The following is a 20,012-nucleotide window of genomic DNA, read 5'->3' as shown; positions in this document are numbered from 1 at the left end:
GCCAATCGTTCGCGGTAAACGCAGCCTCCGATCCGATTTCCTCCCGAAATCGGATCGGTCCGTCGATCGCACCGTGCGGGAAATTACCCTCGATCGCCCGCGGGTAAAGTGCGCGTCGCTAGCGGCGGCCGATCCGATCAAGTATACATTACCTGAGGCTGGCTCCCGGGCGTCTTCTCCGCACTGCACGGCTCTGTTCCGGCTCCATCCATCCCGGCACTTCCTGTGTCACTGCAGTGACCAGGAAGTTCAAATAGAGGGCGATCTATTTGAACTTCCTGGTCACGGAGTAACACAGGAAGCGCCGTAATGGAGCCGGAACAGAGCCGTGCAATGCGGAGAAGATGCCCGGGAGCCAGCATCAGGTAATGTATACGGGGGGGGGGGGGGGACAGGCGGCAGGAGCAGCTCAGCAGATGGTGAATCGGTTTCAGGCTGAAATCGATTCACAATCTGTTTGCAGTAAAGGCAGCCATACGATCCCTCTCTGATCAGATTCGATCAGATAGGGATCTGTCAGCTGGTCGATCTAATGGCACATCGACCAGTGTATGGCCACCTTAAGTCAGGAATGTGAGACAGCTGCAAAGCTGCCATGAATCATATTAATAACTAGTATCAGCTATTTTGTGTATGTGTGATAAATTGTGAGAAAGTGAAATCTGCAAAATCCTTTAAAATATATAAATGAAACATATTAAGGAACTGAAGAGGTTAGAGCATATCTATGTATTTCAAATATAGTATATTACCACCACCCACAAAGCAACACTTTGTGGGGACTTTCTGCCTATTCATTTGAGGCTTGTACTGTTGTCCACAGGCTAAATTGAAAATAATTCCCAATCATATGCATGATATGAAAGTCTAATTTGCTGCCTGTAACCAAGAGAGCTATTATTGCCTTCATTATCAGTTTAGATTTATAAATCGCTAACATATTCTGTGGCGCTGTTCAGAGTAAGAAACTAACATGGGGTACATAAATAATACAGACAAGGGTAAACACAAAATATAGACACTGATACAGAATTGGTAGACATTAGGGATGCCTATTCAGATTCCGCAGTCCGAATTTCAGAAATTGCATTACATTGGATTTTCAGCAGAAGCGGAAAGTAGCATTTCTGACCATCCCTAGTAGACATAGTAATTATAGTGACAAATGTAACATGATAAACACAATGTTCAGCAAATTTCAAGACAAAAAAATAGGGTGAGAGAACCTGCCTTTCTGATTCTGAGCTTACACAGTCTAATGGAATAGAGAGGTTAAAAAGAGGTGTTATTTGTAAGCATTTAGGTCTGATTTAAACTACCCACCGCCACAAGGGTTTTTGTTTTGTTTGTTTTTTGAGGAGCAGAACAATGCATGCTTAATTGTCCCCTCAAAAAGAGGGTATTTGCTGTTGAGCTTGCTTAATCCTGTCATAATTGTTGTAACTGATGTTTTTTGTACAATTATTTTATTTTAGATTAGATTAATCACTTACAGTTGTGGCTTGTTCCCATCCAGTTTACCTTATTCATGAATTGCCTAAAACAGTAGGGTATGTAGGCTTGTTTAGATAAAATAAAGATAGATAAGGCAAGTGGGTCTGATGGCATCCATCCCCGGGTATTGCGTTCAGTTATCGATAAGCCACTTTCATTTTCTGTGAATCTTTTTCTTTGGGCGGCTCAACCAGCAGGCCTCTAATAGACCCCTGTGTTAAATTTTGGCTATCGGGCACCCAAGCAGTACATTGCATTTTTATGGTTGTACACTATGTGCTTCAGGCATCACCCTTTATCAGGTGTGCTGAAGGGTGATGCCCCAAAACATGTAGTGTACAGACATTTCGAATAAACAGAACAAGAGCGAAATCCAGGGTTTACAACTCACTTTGGATTTGATACCATGGTCATATTGGCTGGTGTATGGAATGAATGTTGATAAATGTAAGGTCATATTCCTTGGACATGCCAACAGTAGAGCATCATATAAAATAAACTGTATACAGCTGGAAATATCAGGCTTGGAGAAGGACTAGGGAACACTGGTTGATAAGTTGAGCTACCATATTTAATGCCTAACAGTAACAGCAGAAACTAAGGCATGCAAAATTCTGGAATGAATTAAACAGGAAGTAAAATCATAAAAAATTGCTAGTAAACTACATCTGTATAAAACACTTCTGGGGCTACATCTAGAATTTGTTGTGGAGTCACATCTGGAGCATGATATACAGTTTTGGTAACCATATAGACTATATAGTAGGAAGAACATTAAAGTTTAAGAGCATTTTAAAGCAAGGGATGGAGGGTCTAACTTACCAAGAAAGGTTAGACAACCTATACTTTATTTAACTTGGAAAAAAGGTGACCTAGTAATTATCATCATCATGTGTAAATATATGAAAGGGCAATATAAAAGCTTGGCAAATAAGTTTTTATCCATAAGTCCACATCCACAGCTATGCCTGCTAGATTTTGGAAGATCATACCTTAATCCAGTCAGGTAAAAAGTTTGTGAGATTGAACTTGATGAAACTGTATTTTTTCCACCAAGATAACTATGTAACTATGAGGTTAATAGTGGGTGTTGGGAAAGACTGAATGTTCGATGAAGGAAGATGTCTGTAACGATTGCGGAACTATTTCCGTGGTCAGCGCACAGGACGCACGCCGACACGACTGAAATCCTCCACAAGCATGTAATATGAGAGAACCCAGCTATGGTGCTATGCACCTGTAGAGGGAGATTCCCACCGGCAGATGGAGCTGTGGAGTGCAGACGAACACAGCCTCTGCACAACCACAGATGCCAGTTGGAAATTGTACGAGTTGAAGTAATGCAGGGCAAGATTGCCCTTAAAGAGAGAGAACACAGAGACAGAATGTATGTGTGTCCACCAATCCAGTCACCACCCAGCGACGGTGAACACACAACAACGGAAACAAGGTGGGAACGCAATCGTAAGAGTAGCGATTGCCAATAGTGACACAAGACCGAACTAGACAGAGCACAAGTATAAAGAAAGAGCACAGAGACAGAATGAATGTGTGTCCACCAATCTAGTCACCACCCAGCAACGGTGAACACACATCCGCAGAAACAAAGTACGAACGCAATCGCAAGACTGGCGATTGCCAACAGACACAAGACCGAGCAGGACAGAACACGAGAGTAGCAAAAGGCACAGCAAACAAGAACAATCAGAACATCAAGGAAAATAACAAACGCTAGCTAAATGCGAACACCGCACTTATTCACAACAGTGAACGCGTTTTACGACACGATCACCGCGCGTTAAATGCCCAGTGATTAGCGTGCCACCCTAACTAACCAATGAAACACAAACAGGAAATAGAGAACGCGAACGCTTGCTAAACAGTTACCTCACCGAGCCTACAGCATCGTTCGTACCAGACAAGACAGACAGATGGGGCTACCACTAGCAACCGCCGCTCTGGCTAGCACCCCTAAGGCAGAATACAGAAGGAAGCACTGCCACTACCACTAGGACGAATGCAATCCAGACAGATGGAGCAGCCAGTAGCAACCGCAGCTCTGGCCTACACTCCCAGACAGACAGAACGATTTCCTGTCGACCGCTGCTGGCGACAAGACAATCGAGACAGAGAGACAGAACAAGGCAATACACTAGAAGGGATGCCTAGTGCAGTCCCAAGGAATTACTCTAAGATAATCTTAGCAAACGACAGAAAGGCTGACACTCCAGGAGAGTTTGCAGGAACAAACCATCATGACCAGCAAGGGATTCTGGGAGAACATGGTATTTATACTGCAAGCCTTCAAAGGAGGCATCTAGGCAATTTGCATGACAAGTGTATGCAAATTCTTCAGCAGAGCAACTCTGAAACTTGCAAAGCGAAGACAGGTCTCTATTCCAGAGACCTGCAGCATTCAGACCTAAAGAATGGACAAACAGCTGTCTGCCCGTGCAGACAGCTGAGCAGATAGTTACAATGTCAAGGAGGGTTTTATATTAGGTGTGAGGTTAGGGGCAGGCATAAGAAAGTGATAATATGTCAGGTAAGGTTGGTCTAAATGTAGGCATAAGGGAGTTTTTTTTTTTAATAATTGTTTTTTTACCATGAGACGGCAGGGGAGGGGTGGGTGGGGGGTCTACATATAGCAGGCATGTCAAACCGGTCCTATGTCTCCAGGATCCATGCCTCATTCATTTTGATAAAGGTGAGGTACTGGCCAAAGGTCAAGCCTGAGCACCCAGTAGTCCAAGGGTTTATCACTGCTCAGTGTCTACATCCACACTTAAGGCCAGGTAGTCGGCTACCTACCGGTCCAGGCGTTGGTGGAGGGTGGATCCGGAAGGGCTAAGGTCGAGGCGCTTGCCTAAAGAATGTCTGCATGTCCAACATCACCATGAGATCGCTGGAGCGTCCTATCCTTGCCTGCGTGGACATGGGAGGATTACTGGCAGTGATACCTTTATTGCATTGTGCTGTGACCTCACCCTTAAACGCATTGTAAAGCATAGTTGCCAGCTTGCTCTGCAAGTGCTGCATCCTTTCTGCCTTCAGGTGAGTTGGTAACATGTCCGCCACTTTGTGCCTATACCGAGGGTCTAGTAGCGTGGCCACCCAGTACAGCTCATTCCCCTTGAGTTTTTTTATATGGGGGTCCTTCAACAGGCTGGACAGCATGAAAGATGCCATCTGCACAAAGTTTGATGTAGATGTACAATCTATCTCCTCTTGCTCTTCCTCAGTGATGTCAGATAAGTCCTCCTCCTCCCCCCAGCCACGAACAATACCACGGGAACGTTGAGCAGCCCAAGCCCCCTGCTACACCTGCTGCGGTTGTTCTCCTGCCACTGCCTTTTCCTAATTCCTCATCATCCGAGTCTGACTCCTCTTCCCCACATGACTGTTCCTCCTCTCCCCTCTGTGCTGCTGCAGGTGTTGAGGAAACATCTGGTTCTGATGAGAATTGATCCCACAACTCTTCCTCCCATAACTGTTCCTGTTCACGCTCCTGTACAGCTTGATCCACCACTCTACGCACAGCATGCTCCAGGAAGTAAGCGTTAGGGATCAAGTCGCTGATGGTGCCTTCACTGCAACTCACTAGGTTGGTCACCTCCTCAAACGGCCGCATGAGCCTGCATCCATTTCACATGAGTGTCCAGTTGTTGGGCCAGAACATCCCCATCTCCCCAGACTGTGTCCTTTTACTGTAGTTGTAGAGGTACTGGGTGACAGCTTTCTCCTGTTCTAGCAGGTGAGAGAACATAAGGAAGGTCGAATTCCAGTGAGTCGGGCTATCGCAAATCAGGCGTCTTACCGGCAAGTTGTTTCTCCGCTGAAAGTCAACAAAACGTGCCATGGCCGTGTAAGACCGCCTGAAATGCCCACACAACTTCCTGGCCTGCTTCAGGACATCCTTTAAGCCTGGATACTTTGACACAAATCTTTTATTGACTAGATTCAGCACATGTGCCATGCAGGGTACATGTGCCAGCTTTCCAAAATTCAAAGCGGAAATTAGATTGCTGCCGTTATCACATACCACGTTGCCGATCTCCAGCTGGTGCGGGGTCAGCCACTGATCCACCTGTTTGTTAAGAGCAGCCAGGAGAGCTGCTCCAGTGTGACTCTCCACTTGAGGCAAGACATGTCTAAGATGGCGTGACACCATCATACCTGGCAATGCAGCACAGGCCCTGGGGAGCTGGGGCTGTGTAGCTGGAGACGAGATCGCTGCACCAGTAGAGTTGAACTGCCACTCAGCCAAGGAGGAGGACAGCGAAGAGGATGTAGCAGAAGGAGAGGAGGTGGCAGGAGGCCTGCCTGCAAGCCGTGAAGGTGTCACAAGTTGGTCCACTGCACAGCCTCGTACTCCCTGCTTGCCATCGGTCCCTAGATTGACCCAATGGGCTGTGTAAGTAATGTACCTGCCCTGACCGTGCTTGGCAGACCAGGCATCCGTGGTCAGGTGGACCCTTGACTAAACGCTGTGTGCCAGAGATGACACCACTTGCCTCTCAACTTCACGATACAGTTTGGGTATCGCCTTTTTAGAGAAATAATTGCGGCCTGGTATCTTCCACTGCGGTGTCCCAATGGCCAAAAATTTACGGAAGGCCTCAGAGTCCACCAGCTGGTATGGTAACAGCTGGCGAGCTAACAGTTCCGCCAATCCAGCTGTCAGACGCCGGGCAAGGGGGTGACTGGCAGAAATTCTTCTTTCACTCAAAGATTTCCTTCAGAGACACCTTGCTGCTGTGGGCAGAGGAGAAGGAACCGCTCAAGGTCAGAGGCGGAGTGGAGGAGGGTGGATGTGAAGGTGCAAGGGAAAAAGCAGCTGAAGATGCTGCACCTGAAGGAGGAGGAGGAGGAGAAGTAGGGTGGCTTTTCTTTTGTGTGCTGCTTTTCCTCTGGTGCTCTTCCCATTGCAGTTTGTGCCTTTTCTCCATGTGCCTTCGTAAGGCAGTTGTCCCTACGTGGGTGTTGGCCTTTCCACGGCTCAATTTTTGGAGGCAGAGAGAACAGATGGCATTGCTCTGATCTGAGGCAGACACATTAAAAGATTTCCAAACCGCTGAGCCCCCCTGGGGTGATGGCACTATGTTGGAATGATGCAGCATATATGCATATATATGCGCTGAGCACCAAAATAATCTGCTTCACCTGTGACAGCTTGTAAGAGAGGAAAAGGCTTCCTGCATCACTTTAGATGTGCTTACATGCCACTAGAGGTCACTCTTGCACATCCAAAGTGATGCAGACAAGCCGCTTTTAATGTCCCCTTCTCCTGCTCTGCCACTGTCATGTCCCACCCCCAGTGCATCAAATCGAATGGTGTGAAAAGCAGTAGGGGGAGGCTTGTCCTATTTGCTCTCTGCTTTCTGCTCTCTGCTGTCTGTCACATGCTATTTGTTAGTTTCCGACAGATCAGAGCTGGAGATAAATACTAAACATCTCACTTGCATTTACTGCATATTCTTGTGAATTGACATTTACTGACGTGTTGAGGTATTTACTGCACAAGTCAGTAATTTACCTCACTGGTCGGTAATTTCAGCTTGCCACGCAATAACACCTTTAGTGAAGTGACATTTCACTACATGTTTGGTAAAATCAGCTATTTTCTGCATTACCGCATGCAGTAATGCTTCGAGAATTGAAGCCTTTGTGCGTAAGCACGTTATTCTGTTTAACCTAGTTTAGTGCATACACCCCAAGAATACTTAAGTGGGATTGCCCTATCTTCCCCAGTTGTTTCAACAAGGAAAACAATTTCATCCAGTCTGCCAATTGCTCACTTCCAGCTCGAGCAATTTCCTACCCTATTTTGTCAGCAGGCGCCAGTCAGCCAATTAGGTGTACTGTTATACACCCTTTGCCTGCCGTACCAAATCTAGCAGGAATTACATAAATTAGGTAGCATTCAGGTGGGAGGCTTCAGTTGGACGCAATCGTAGATTACATTATTTGCCAGTCAGCCAATCAGGGGTACTGGTGGTGAGAGGTCCAGGGTCCACCCCCACTTCCCTCTAGGTATCACATGGTGGTTTGGGGGCCCCAGCCAGTGAGAGAGCCTGGGCCCCCGGCTGTCAAGCGAACCAGCGTTTGTGATTTTAAATTTCTTTTTTGCAGCTCCCAGCCCAGGATGCGGTTGACAGGTGTTAGGGAGGGGACCGTGTGGGAAATCTGCCTGCACGAGGCATCTCTGGCTGCAAGCAATGCAATCTATGATTGCGTCCAACTGAAGCCTCCCACCTGAATGCTATCTAATTTACGCAATTCCTGCTAGTTTTGGTACGGCAGGCAAAGGGTGTATAACAGTACACCTGATTGGCTGACTGGTGCCTGCTGACTAAATAAAGCTAGGAAATTGCTTGAGCTGGAAGTGAGCAATTGTGTGCGTTGCAGTTATCATTCAGTATAGAGGAAGGGAGGAGGTGAATTCCCTGGGGGTGAGAGGTCCAGGGCCCACCCACACTTCCCTCTGGGTATCGCATGGTGGTTTGGGGGCCCCCACTGGTGAGAGAGCTGGGGCCCTCGGCTGTCGTGCAAACCAGTGTTTGTGATTTTAAATTCTAAGTATGGTTGGAAATGCCAATTTCCGATTCCGTGTAACTCCTGATTTCTGAACTCCGAGGAGTCTTTCTTTGTCATTTTTTGTATTTTCTGATTGTCCAAATACTTCCAGGTTGACTCAGGCATTTTGGACCAGAGAATCCAGAACTTTACCACAGTAATTGGAATACCACGGAAATTTTAGGCCAATCACAAAAACTCAAGAATACTCAGTAGTAGAGTTTTGTGAGTGGCCTAAAATTACCACAGCAATCCAATTTTCACGGGAAAATTCAATATTCTAAAATTACAGAGCTGTGGTAAATTGGATTTCCACGGAAATGCAGAAATTTCAATTCTGCAAAATCCAAATGTGCATCCCTACCAAATTCTTAGTCCAATCAGCCATTTGAAGTTTGCAGCAGAGGCGCTTCTAGAGACCAGCGGACCAGCTAATTGCCTAGAGTGACAGACTTATTGCAGGGCGGCTTTGAGGGAAAAAAAAGTTTATTTTTCCTGTCCTTAGAGACTGAATACTTAGGGAACGGAGATAAAAAGTTCTAATGAAAGCCTCTACTGCTCACCCTCAAATAAGGAATCTACAAACCTTTTGTCTACAACACTTTATGGCATCCCCTAACGTTAGTGTTATCTCGGGATCTAGAGTGTGTCTGTGTGACTCCTGTCCTGCCCGCCCCTCCTTATGACTTGAAAAGAAGAGGAGGATGCACTAGCATTGTAACCGGGTGCGTGGAGTGCGACCCCCACCAGGGTGTTCCCATGTTGCCATTAGAGGGGGTGACAGCAGATGCCACTTCAACAGAGCTGAATTTTAACACCCAAAAACATGCTATTTTAGCTTTAAACATTCATTCACTGAGGCTGGGAGAGGAACAGCCTCCCCTCTTTAGCTGGATCTGCAGCTGCTGGCTCATGGAGCCGATCTTTGTTTACACACACCCCTGTAGACTGGGCTGTATTGGGCTGTGCTGCCAGAGCATGTGACTGAGGCTATGGAGCATCTGTGTTGCTATGAACTGAACCCAGCCTGTGCTTGCGTTATCTCTGCTCCTGTCAAAACCCTGATTGATGGAGCGAGGGGGAAGCTGGAGCTGAGATCTGAGTGAGCCATGCACCACTGGAGGGGATGGAGAAGGGAGAGAGCAGGATATATGGATTGGATATGAAGCCTGTGTAAGCATCCAGTCTCCCTGCCATGCTGTCACAGCCTCTCTCTCAGCGCACACACACACTGCACATATGCCAGCCTACCCCCTCTCCCATATCAGGCTGGCTGAAAGCTTTTACAGGCTGGAGGAAGTGCTCTTGTAATGGAGTGACTATTATCTGCACAATATTTACAACAAAAATGCATGCTTTCCTGTATCTTGTCTCACTTTCTACTTGTCCCCTGCCCCCTCCTTCTCTCTTGTGTGTCCTCTGTCACTCTTCCTGCTCCCTAGTTCATTAGCAGGCAATCTATGTACAGCTTTCCCCCTTCCAATTGATCTGCTATCAACTATTCATGCATTGCATGATGTGTACCGGCCTTTCTCCATCCCTCTCTTCCTTGCTTACATTCTCCCTCCTTTTCTATTTCTCATTCGCTTTCTTTCTTTCTTTCTTTCTTTCTTTCTTTCTTTCTTTCTTTCTTTCTTTCTTTCTTTCTTTCTTTCTTTCTTTCTTTCTTTCTTTCTTTCTTTCTTTCTTTCTTTCTTTCTTTCTTATTTCCTCTTTGTCTTCCCAGCCTCCTTCATCTCTTGCTAAGGGCCAGTTTCCACTAGGAGCCATGGCCGTTTCTGATTCGGTTGCGGTTTCTGTTCTGCTGTGCAGCCGCAGCCTGAATCGCTAAAAAAGGCTATAGGGATTCGGCTGCGTGCTGCATAAAGCTGCAGCATGCCATCCAGGTGCAATCTGAACTGCAAAACCATAGGTGAGATGGGCAGCGTTTCCCACCCCTCTTGTATTGCGCTTTGAGTCCTATGGGAGAGAAAGGCTATAGAAATGTTACTGTTATTGTTGTTTCGGGTCCATATTCGGAGTGGAAATATGGTCTCCTTCCTCCTTCATGACCTGCAGCACTTTACAGAGTACATAGTCATGTCACTGACTGTCATCAGAGGAGCTCACAATCTAATCCTACCATAGCCATAGTCTAATGCCTTACCATAGTATTATTATGTATTTATATAGCACTAACATCTTCTGCAGCACTTTAGATAGTACATAGTCATGTCACTGACTGTCCTCAGAGGAGCTCACAATATAATCTTGCCATAGTCATAGTCTAATACTCTACCATATTATTATTATTATTATTATTATGTATTTATATAGCACTGACATCTTTTGCAGCACATTCCAGAGTACATAATCATGTCACTCATTGACCATACTTTATCTAATATCTCTTATGTAGTCCAAGGTCATTTTTAGGAAGCAGAAACCAACTGGTACCATGTGATGCAGTCTTATTTAGGAAATGGGGGGGGGGGACACCATGAGTTACTGCACCAGGTGTCACAAACCTTAGCAACGCCACTGGGAGGATGGTGTCTTTGTGTGCATTCCAGAACGGACTAGCCAGGAGGAAGGAGGGAGATTTTCCCCCAGGCTGCTGGTACAATATATAAGGCAATGTGAAGCACTAGGCTGGTTGAGGGAAATAAATGTACAATTTGATGGCAAGCTGGTAAATGTACACAGCTGGATGCAGAAGAGAGGCTTGCCTCCTACAGTGTCCTTAGAAAAAAACTGTCTGCTTTCTCATCATTGTACAGACTGCATGTGGTCAGCTAGATAAGGTATTACACAGGTTGAAAAGTTTTCGACAGTCCCTAGACTCCATGTGGCTGCTGCAGCCTTGTGTGAGAGACAGGCAGGGCAGGAGTCACATTACAGGCAAGTCACCTCTGTGTTATGTGGCTGCAATACAGATAAGTTCTCTGCTCCATGTCAGGCTATTCTCAGTCTCTCTCCACTCCTCCTCTCTCCCTCATTCACCTTTGTTTCCCCCCTTCCCCTAGTGCTGGCTGTCTTTTCCTCCTCTCTCTGGATAGTGTAATTGTTAAGGGCTCTGCCTCTGGCACAGGCAACCTGGGTTCAAATCTCTGCTTCTTTCTACTCAGTAAGCCAGCACCTATTCAGTAGGAGACCTTGGGCAAGACTCCCTAACACTGCTACTGCATACTGAGCGTTTCAGCACTGATTCAGCCAAGAGAAAAGTAATTATAAATATTCCTTGTTACTCTCTACTTTGCCCCCCCCCCCCCCCCCCCCAATCTTACCTTCACAATTGAATAACCCAATGTTGTTATTAGTAACCCTAGCCTATAGCTGTCAATACATACATTCATTTTTACAGACAGATTCTTTCAAAATGATCGAATATGGCGATTATCAACCACCACATCGATCAATCATCAATCCATCGCAAAAATGTACCAAAAATACAATCAAGCAGTACATTTTTACAATTGGACACAGTGGTATAGTGGCTGCCGCATTGCAAATATTTTCATGGAGGGGGGGGGGGGGGCGCCACAGGTTTCCTTGCCTGGAGTGACAAAATGGCCAGAGGTGCCCCTGGTTTGCAGGCTAAAGCAATGTACACATCTGCTCTTTTGCAAAGCAAAGCGACAAAGCTCCACCACTCTCTCTCACACTGTCACCCTGTCACAGAACAATGCTGTAAACTGTAAATCCTATGAGAGTGTTCACATGTGAGAGTTTTGATTTTATTAAAATCACAAACGCGCTACATGTACCATTTTCTGAGCACTTTGGCTCAATAGAATGTACTGGAAAATCGCAAAGTGCTTGAAAAAGCGCTTGAAAAATCAATTTCCCTAGCGCTTTCTTAGAGCTGTAATAAAAAACATTGTTTATGTCTTGATACGGTTTGTGCACAGAATTGTCGCTCTATCAATCGTTATCGATCGCTACAGGTGACAGTTACCGTGCATGTGTATACCTCTTATGGCACAAAACTGGAGAGGGGAACCTCCATAAGGTTCTGTGCATGCAGATGTGCTGGTAAATGATTGTATTAATTAACCAAAAAATATGCAGAGTTTTTGCAAGTTACAAAGTTTATGAAAGATTAAAGAAAATTTGTTGGTATTTGTGATTTACTTATGTTGAAAATGTGATCAGCAAAAATATGCAAGTACATCTTCTATTTCCCAACCCTCCGAATACAGTTATATCTAGTGTGCATGCTTGTGATGAAAACCCTGTGCAAATCAGGGGCATAACTATTCTGTGCCAGGCCCCCACCCTTCCCCAGCAAAATCCTGCCTCAGCCCCCCCCCTCCCCCCAAGTCACTGCATTTAGCAACCCTCCATTGTGTGGGGCCTGGGGACTAGGGCATCTTGGACAGATTGTCTTACTCTTCTTCAGTGTACAAGTGCTGTACAGCCTGTCACCATGCGACTCCTGATGCCTGTCACATGACCTGTAGTGATGGAAGCCGCATGGTGATAGGCTGCATGGTGCTTGCACACTAAAAAGGAGTGAGGCGATCTATCCAGCTGCAAAAACAGGTATGTACCGCGTACTGCTGCTGCAGCTTCTCTGCATGTTAAGCACAGGCCCACCTAGCACCCAGGCTATTGTTAGGCCCCTGGCAGGAGTGACTAGCTAATCAGGAAATAATGCCACTTCCTGTTTACAATAATTCTATCTTATGAAAGAAGGAATTTAGCATGCAAACCTACCTGCCTGTGTGCAAACTATCCCATTGGCACATCAGCTTCCAATCCCAATAGTTTTTATTGAAAACATTTTTAAAATGTTAAACCAATTCCAATAGTTTTTATTGAAATTTTTTTTAAAATGCACATCAGCTTCCACATACCTCCGAGCGAGTATTGCCAGCATTCTTTGTGTGGGAATACAGGATCAGGGTGGTATAACAGCCTGCAATAAATAAAGGATGGCAGATGGATTGACTTCCAAACAGTCTTGCTATTGAAGATTAATTACATTTATAGATTCTGGTAACTGGCAGGTTATCAACACATTCTTTGAAAATTAATTTTATGAGCTAATAAAGTCTTTGGCATTTATCCTTCAAACCACTACCTAAATTTCCTGAAGTCATTAATTCATTGACAAGCATTTAAATTTGAATAATTACATCCAAGTATCTATATTGGATTGGCACAAAAAAACAAAAACGTTTGATAGGTTTAAACCGCACATTAAGAAAAAAATAAACAAAGCATTTATTGCCTATTTTATATACTATGGCACTATACAGCTGAAACACTGAATGCCTCCATTCTGGCATCCCCTCTAATGACGACACGCTTGTCAGCACTGTTCAAGAGTTTATACCAGATAATATGGTATTTGCGGTCTTATATCGTTACTGTGTGCTTCTGTATCAGAATTAATAGACAACGGCCCATGTCAATAGCTAAAGTCTCACACTTATTACAGGCAACAGAATTTTGAATCTTGGCTCTTCCTGTTCAGTAAGCCAGCATCTATTCAGTAGGAGACCTTAGGCAAGACTCCCTAACACCGCTACTGCCTATAGAGCACGTCCTAGTGGCTGTAGCTCTGGCGCTTTGAGTCCGGCAGGAGAAAAGCGCAATATAAATGTTCTGTGTCTTGACTTTTTAGAGGAATTAGATATTTCTTGGTAGTACAACACAGGAAAATGGGGACATTAACCATAATGAAGCATTACATCCCTTGCTGGTCTGTCATTGAATTTTATACTTTCCCCAGCTGACTAGTGAACATATCTGTATTTCATTCAGATGAAAGCTAGTGAGCTACTTTGTGTTGCTGTCAGATGCTACAACTGCAGTTTAAACTGATAGCAAGAAACTACCTAGGAAGCTACATCCTCTGGTTATTGGGCCCAGCTCCCTCTCCAATCATGTAATAAATAGCATCCCATGTGATGTCTTTCACCATCATGACAGCACTTCCATCACAATGGCTATAAATACTGGCACCAGATTTGATGCCACAAATCAGGCCCACGGTCTAGTCAGTAGGCATTGGTCAAGGGAGATCCTTGAGATCTAGGCTGGATGGATCCTGTTCCTAAATGGATATATTTTTAAACACACATACATATTATGCTAACCCCATTTAAGGTGCTAGTATAGTTTATAGGACCCAGCAGGAAACATCACAGGGAAAAGTTCTCCAATCACAGCACCCTCTCAGAGGCGTATCTAGAGGGGTGCAAGCATGGATTGTGCCATGGGCGCCACAGTACCATGGGCTCCATATGTCTGCCCTGTGCTGTGCCACCATGCCTGCCCCTGTGCTGCATCGTCCTGCCTGCTTTCATGTCATTCAGACTTCAGATCAGATTAACTCTTATCTGGGGAACATGGCTACTTAATTTATGCATGTAGGGCGCACTTAGCTTAGTGTTAGAAAAGAGGACAGAGAGTGAATAACGAAAGCCATCTTTAAAAAAGTAACCTCAGCAATATCCTGAGCCTAAACACACAAGCAACATGTATGCGAGAAAGGATGCTGGTTTTAGAGTTGAAGGGGGCTCTGACTGAGGAAGGGGGGGGGGGGGGAGCGCAATTTCAGTGCTTGCCATAGGCGCTGTATATTACCCAGATACGACCCTGCACCCTCTAAAGTGCTGTGATTGGCGGCCAAATAGTGTGGGAGTAGTTTACTACAACCTATCTGAAACGTAGCAGTTAGAGAGCATGCTGTCCACCTAATCATGTTTATGAACTTTCCCTATGTGGTTTCCTGCTGGGTCCTAAACTTGACAAGTGCCCTATTTAATCCCTCTGTAAATGAAATCCCTGATTTTTGCTGGTGTCAAATTATTTGTTATTGATTTATCTGGTCAGCACTTCCTGCTACACCAGCACCTCATCATAGTTTTAATTCTTCAGTTGTACTGGGTAGCTTTCATTCTCAACAGCAAGATGATGCCCAAACAGCAGCAGCCCTGCTTACAGAGACTGTCATTACTGTTCAGTAGAGCTGCTTCAAGTGACATGACAATTTTGCTAAAGGAAATACAGTGGGATGCGAAAGTTTGGGCAACCTTGTTAATTGTCATGATTTTCCTGTATAAAATGTTGGTTGTTATTATTTAAAATATCAGTTAAATATATTTTATAGGAGACACACACAGTGATATTTGAGAAGTGGAATGAAGTCTATTGGATTTAAATAAAGTGTGCAATAATTGTTTAAACAAAATTAGGCAGATGCATACATTTGGGCACCACAAAAAAGAAATGAAAGCAATATTTAGTAGATCCTCCTTTTGCAGAAATTACAGCCTCTAAATGCTTCCTGCAGGTTCCAATGAGATTCTGGATTCTGGTTGAAGGCATTTCGGACCATACCGCTTTATAAAACATCTCTAATTCATTCAGGTTTGATGGCTTCCGAGCATGGACAGCTCTCTAACTCACACCACAGATTTTCAATTATATTAAGGTCTGGGGACTGAGATGGCCATTCCAGAGCGTTGTACTTGTTCCTCTGCAGGAATGCCTTAATGGATTTTGAGCAGTGTTTAGCGCCGTTGTCTTGTTAAAAGAGTCAGCCCCGGTGCAGATTCAGCTTTGTCACTGATTCCTGGACCATTGGTCTCCAGAATCTGCTGATACTGAGAGGAATCCATGCATCCCTCAACTTTGACAAGATTCCTAGTCCAAGCACTGGCCACACAGCCCCACAGCATGATGGAACCACCACCATATTTTACTGTAGGTAGAAGGTGTTTTTCTTGCAATGCTGTGTCCTTTTTCCTCCATGCATAACGCCCCTTGTTATGCCCAAATAACTCAATTTTAGTTTCATCAGTCCACAGCACCTTATTCTAAAATGAAGCTGCCTTATCCAGATCTGCTTTAGCATACCCCAAGCAGCTCTGTTTGTGCTGTGGGAGGAGAAAAGGCTTCCTCTGCATCACTCTTGCATACAGCATCTCCTTGTGTAAAGTGTGTTGAATGGTTGAACGATATACAGTGACTCCATCTGCAGCAAGATGATGTTGTAGGTCTTTGGTGCTGGTCTGTGAGTTGATTCTGACTATTCTCACCATTTGTCTCTTCTGTCTATCCGAGATTTTTCTTGGTCTGCCACTTCGAGCCTTGACTTGAACTGAGCCTGTGGTCTTCCATTTCCTCAATATGTTCCTAACTGTGGAAACAGACAGCTAAAATGTATCAGACAGCTTTCTGTATCCTTCCCCTAAACCATGATGGTGAACAATCTTTGTCCTCAGGTCATTTGAGAGTTGTTTTGAGACCCCCATGTTGCTACTTTTCAGAGAAAATTAAAAGAGGAGGGAAACTTACAATTGACCCCCTTAAATACTCTTTCTTATAATTTAATTCACCTGTGTATGTAGGTCAGGGGTCACTGAGCTTACCAAGCCAATTTAAGTTCCAATAATTAGTTGTAAAGGTTTTGGAATCAATAAAATGACAAATTTATGCACCTTCCTAATTTTATTTAAACAATTATTGCACACTTTCTGTAAATCCAATAAACTTCATTTCACTTCTTAAATATCACTGTGTGTGTATCCTATATGATATATTTAACTGGCATGTTTTATCGTAACAACCAATGATTTATACAGGAAAATCATGACGATTAACAAGGTTACCCAAACTTTCGCATCCCACTGTTATGCCTAATGATGTTGATCCAGGGATTTTATCTGATTGCCATCTGGAGTTGGGAAGGAAATTTTCCCTTTTGGGGCTAATTGGACCATGCCTTGTGGGGTTTTTTTTCGCTTTCCTCTGGATCAACAGGGATATGTGAGGGAGCAGGCTGGAGTTGTACTTTGTACTGGTTGAACTCAAAGGACGTATGTCTTTTTTTAACTAAAATAACTATGTAACTATGTAACTGTATCTATTTTATTGACTATAAAACCCTCATGCTCTTATGCTGGCTCTATATTTCAAGGATAAATGCAGTAAGTTTTTAATCATCTTGACAAAATGTGTCAACTATATTTCACCTTCAGCATTTTGATGTTATGTGTATGTAAAACACCACTGTTGCACAATGTTTCTCTCAGAGAATGGCAGATAAGATTGTCAGTATTTACTAACAGTTAGGCTCGGTTCACATTTGTTTTAAAAACGTATCCGTGGCTCCGTTTTTGGGCCCGATCCAAAATGTTAAAAATAGCGGCTATCTTCACCCACTTCAAAAACGGGTTAGTGGGAGATCCGGGTTGAGAAACTGAATGGAGGGTCCGGATTTGTCGAGACTTCACAGACCCCGGATACACGGAGGGGTAGTGGCAGGCAATGCAAAAACGGATTTCCATCTACACAGGCACAGAAATAGAGGAAAATCAGGATTGCCTACTGCCTGCTCCTCCCCACAAAGCATAGGTGTCCCCAGGTAGGCTGGAGGGGGAAGCAGCCAGTAAGGGGGGCAGCAAGCACAGCGGTGGGAAGGGGGGGGGTGGACCCCCCCAACCCTCACCTGGGTCCCCCCTTCTGCACTCCCCCTCCAGCTAGTTTAACTAAAATAACGCCTATAGTGAATGGCGAGCGGGGAACTCACTCACTTCCTTGCAATCCACCACTCACTGTGTCACTTCTTGCAATGCACTTCAGTGGGCGGCATTGCAGGGAGTCACCCTGCGAGCAGTGGAACAAGGAAGTGAGTGAGTTCCCTGCTTGCCACTCACTATAGGCTTTATTTTAAAGAAACTAGCTGGAGTAGGAGCATGGAAGGGGGACCCAGGTGAGGGAGGGGGGTCCGACCCCCCTCCATGCCACTGTGGCTGCTGCTCCCCTTCCTGGCTGCTACCCCCTCCAGCATGGCGGCCCCCTCCCCACCCACGGCTATGGACATGGATCCATTTTGCAAAAGGTAAATGGACTGGAAACGTGCTGCAAAAGGTGCAGCAAGGATACGGTTTCCATCAGTTTACATTACAGTTCAGAAAACCGGAGCCCGGACCGCGGATTGCATTCTGCAACCGCATATAGTGTGGACCGAGCCTAAATGGATCAATCCACATATTGAAAAAATAAATAAAAGATACATTTACTAATGCAGCAAGTGTCAGTTTCTAGGGGAAACTCACTGCAACAGTACTCCAAATCGACTACACAGGGCACTGTTGCCAAGGTTGCAAAGAAGTGAAATGTAAGTTTACCCGGTTGGCTTTGAAAATTCTTAGCAGGCTTTAGGGCCCATTCACACTTGAGCATTTTGTCGGCAATTCGCCCAAAAACACAAAATGCAAACACGTAGCCTGCATCATTTTCCGGCAATTTCCCGGCGATTACGTTTTAGTGCTATAGAAGCGCAAACCGCGATCGCTAAAAAAAAACAAAAATCGCCAGGTGTGAATAGTGCTTTTTTGGCGTTAATCACCAAAAAACGCCAGAGCAAAACGCTAGCAAAATCGCTAGCGTATTGCGATCAGCAAGTGTGAATGAGCCCTTAGAGTGAAATGAAACAAAGTTTAAAATTGCATCCATTTATGTTTATGCCAATTTTATAACTGCAAATTTCCCATAAAAAAAAAAACAGGATTTCTATTTTCAAAAGTCACATTTGACACAAAAATATTTAGCATATGGGATCCATGTTTACCAAGCTATCTGACATACTAGTATTTAATGCTGAAATAAACGTTAACGTGAGGATGATGTAATATAAACAATGATATTCTCAAACACTCATACTTTCTAGTGCAGAAAAATCACAAAAAGAACTGTTAATTCAATGCTGGATTTCAAAATAAACAGAAGCTAACAAAGCAATAAGCATGACAAACTTCCATTAATGTGGGAGATCTCATTTTCTGCTAATAAAACGAGGAGAAATCACTTGAAACATACTGTAAATTGTTTCAAGGTTAAAAACACAAGTATGCAGCTGTTGATATGTAGAGTACCACAACATGGCTGGGAAACTGCAAAAAAATAAAAATAAATTATATATATATATATGAAGGAAGCACTCCTTGGCCCGTATGCAATTGAATTTTTCTCCCGAGTTTTCTCCCAGGAGATAATTTTCATATGCTCTTTAAAACAACATTTAAGCATTTTACAATTGAAAAGGTACCCAAAAGTTGGGGGAAAGCACTAGCAAAATTATTTTGAGCATTTTCTTGCTTGCTGGTGGTTTTAAAGAAATGTTATGACTAGGTGTGAAAATAACATCTAGGACAAAACTCAGGAGAAAAAGTGAATTGCATATGGGCCCCTGTGTTAATGCTTGGAATATACCATGAGATTTTTTGGCAGATGGATGGCTTGATAATTTCCGACATGTCCAATCTGATTTCAATTGTTTTTTACGATCAAATTTTTCATACAAGTGAATAGAAATCGATAAGACAAATGATCAGAAAATCGATCAGACAGTAAACCTGCTGAAAAATCTCATCGGGTATTCACAGCATCAAAGGATAAAACAGATCCTCTCCTCTATGCAGAGAGCAGCTCACCTCATTAGATGGCTGAAAGTGCCAATATTGACAGTTCAGCATACAAGCGTATTAGTAGATAAACCACTTTTGATCTGTCCTCAAACATCCCATCTGAGTAGAAGCAAACTCCAGGGATACAATAAGGAAGCCGCTAAAGCTCTCCAGATGAATCCTCTGGCAGATCATGGTATTAGTGTAACACCTCTATAATGCTTTAACTGTAAAGAAATCCTCCAGACACCAATCAAGTTCTTTTTAAGAAATATTTGTATTAAATGATATGGATAAAAAAATAGTTAAGTGACAAAACATTCATAAACTTCTTATCTTCAGCCTGTTAGGATCAGGGCTAGTTCAGGAACCATATAAGTAATTCAGTTTATTAGCATTTACTTGCCAGAATTTTCCATACACAGCACTCTGCTATTTGTCACTTCTTCACTGCTGTCTTTTTAAAGTGGATCTGAATTCTTGCATAGGACAGAAGGGAAAGTAGAGAAATGTCTGGTGGTTACCTAGCAACATCCA

General features: G+C 44.1%; 1 protein-coding gene and 1 long non-coding RNA gene across 3 annotated transcripts in view; one reads left to right on the top strand and one right to left on the bottom strand.

The window, feature by feature from the left end:
* The window catches only part of LOC137504045 (uncharacterized), a 73,221-nt gene extending 60,249 nt beyond the window's left edge, over positions 1-12,972 (bottom strand). The window contains exon 1 of the long non-coding RNA XR_011019405.1: positions 12,909-12,972. This is a non-coding gene — a long non-coding RNA (uncharacterized lncRNA). The remainder of the gene's footprint in view (positions 1-12,908) is intronic.
* The window catches only part of VIT (vitrin), a 437,052-nt gene that overhangs the window by 142,553 nt on the left and 274,487 nt on the right, over positions 1-20,012 (top strand). The window lies entirely within an intron of this gene.

Source organism: Hyperolius riggenbachi, chromosome 4 (assembly GCF_040937935.1).
Source record: "Hyperolius riggenbachi isolate aHypRig1 chromosome 4, aHypRig1.pri, whole genome shotgun sequence".
NCBI classification, from domain to species: domain Eukaryota; kingdom Metazoa; phylum Chordata; class Amphibia; order Anura; family Hyperoliidae; genus Hyperolius; species Hyperolius riggenbachi.
Note: the sequence above shows the minus strand (reverse complement) of the source record. Positions and strands in the feature narration are given on the sequence as shown.